This window comes from Triticum dicoccoides, chromosome 2B, assembly GCF_002162155.2.
Source record: "Triticum dicoccoides isolate Atlit2015 ecotype Zavitan chromosome 2B, WEW_v2.0, whole genome shotgun sequence".
NCBI lineage: Eukaryota > Viridiplantae > Streptophyta > Magnoliopsida > Poales > Poaceae > Triticum > Triticum dicoccoides.
This window is the reverse complement of record NC_041383.1, coordinates 463,935,019-463,937,150: the sequence shown is the minus strand read 5'-3', so window position 1 is coordinate 463,937,150 and position 2,132 is coordinate 463,935,019.

The following is a 2,132-nucleotide window of genomic DNA, read 5'->3' as shown; positions in this document are numbered from 1 at the left end:
GGCGCGGTGGGCTGCACGGGGCGGCTCGCGCTCGTGGCTGTGGTGGCGGCCAGGTCTGGGCTTGGCCAGATCTGGCAGTACGCGGGCGTGGGCGCGGGAGCTTCCGCTGCTGCGTGCAGCGCGGTGGTCGGGCTCGCGACGGGCGCGCGTGCTGGTGGTGCGCGCTGGTCGTCCTCCAGTCGGGGCTCCTTTGTTCCGGCTCCTGGACGGCGGCGAGCGGCGCGGGATGGCTCTTCCGGTGAGTGCTCTTGGCTGCGGGTGCGGGCTGGCTTCGCGCTTCTGGTCAATGGTTGGGCGGGCTGCCGTTGGTGGCCTCGCGTTGAGCTGCGGCGGGCGCCATGGTGAGACGACACGGGTGTGTGTCCGGTGGGGAGTTCTCAGGAGGGATGGGAGGCCCCGATGGCCACCCGTCGCCGGTGCAGGGGTGCACCGGTCCGGATGCCTCCGCTCCTCCTCCCCCTTTCCTCGGTTGTGTGCTCTTTGTTGTGGTTCTGGCGATGTTCAAGGCAGGGCGGTTGCTGGCATCTTCATAGGCGAGGGCTGCCAGTCAGGCCAAAGCCAAGGCCTTTGGGTGTTCACGGAGTTGCTTGGATGCTGGGCGGCGGCCCTGGCGGCGGGAGGCATGGTGTTCGTGGGCGGAGTGCGCGTCTTGGGTGCGGTCGGGCAGCCATGGCCACGTGGGTGGCATGGTTGGTGATGTTTGGCGAAGCATGGTGGTTTGGTAGAGGGTTAACACCGGAGTCCATAACTTGTCCGATCTTCTCCGGCCGACGGTGGCGGCGCCACGGGCGTCGTTTCCTTCATGAAGGCTGCGTCACGGTGTTCTCTTCTCTCCATTTGCTCCGGATGAAAACTTGATCTCCTCGATCGGGCGGTGGCGGCTTTCGGTGTCGTGCCCTTCTTGAAGGCATCGCCTTGGAGTCCATGCTTCGCCATTGTCCCGCTTCACTTCTTCTCGGTGGCTAGGTCTCGGAAGGTCCTCGTCGGCCCCAAATGTTTGGTAGTGTGCTTGGTGGCCGATTGGGTAGTGTTGCGATGCATCGGCACCCTTGTATCTTGCCTTGGGTGTGTGTGGTGTGTGGGGGGTTGCATGTTGTACCCGGATTTATACTTCTTGTCGATGCTTTATATATAAATCGGGGCGAAAGCCTTTTTCGGTAACGTGTGCGCTCGCTCGATCGGGTCTGATCGCTGATGCGTTAGTTCATTTATTTTTTCTATTTCATTGTTCTTCGGTTTTTGGTTTTTATTTATTTATTTATATTTTGATTTTCTTTGGTTCTTCAACTATCTTTTTGGGTTTCTTTCTTCCAACGTAATACTTTGTTTTTTTCTTGGTGTTTCTTTTTATTCTTTCTCAGGTTTTATTTGTTTCATATGTCTAACTTTTCTCAGTACACAGTATATATTTTTACCGCACACATGAAATATTTTTATGACACACGTTGGATGTCTTTTAAATACATGCTGCAACATTTTTAAAAATACATGTTTTGAACACTTTTTTGAGTAATGGTATCATTTTCCAAATATGCATTGGTACCCTTTTTTAATGACAAAACATAATTTTAAACTACATGAATATTTTTTTACATTGTTTAAGAATAATTTAAATATCATCAACGTTTTGTGAAACGTGAGAATATTTTCTAAAAATGTCACGTACATTTTAAGCGGTGATGATTGTATTTCAAACTACACGAACATTTTTTGACATTGTATAAACATTTTTTTAATTTGATGAACAATTTTTTGAAACACGAGAATATTTATTTCAAATGTTATGTACATTTTTAAATGGCAATAAACAACTTTTTAACCTACACGAGCATGTTTTTAGTTGTATAAACATTTTTATAAATGTGCATGAACAATGTTTCGAAACGCGAAAACATTTCTTTGAAATGTTATATGCATCTTTTTAATGGTACGAAAGATTTGTTTATATCATTGTCATGGGAAACCATGGCCACCTATGGGACCAATGGCCCCTTGCTGGATCGGCAGGGGGGTGTCACGTTGCGCAAAGAGCAGAGGAGTGTGGGGCAGCACGACAGGGATCACACGAGCAATTTTACCCAGGTGGTGGATTGATGGTGGAATAATGGTGGTGGAGCATAGTACACTTGCCC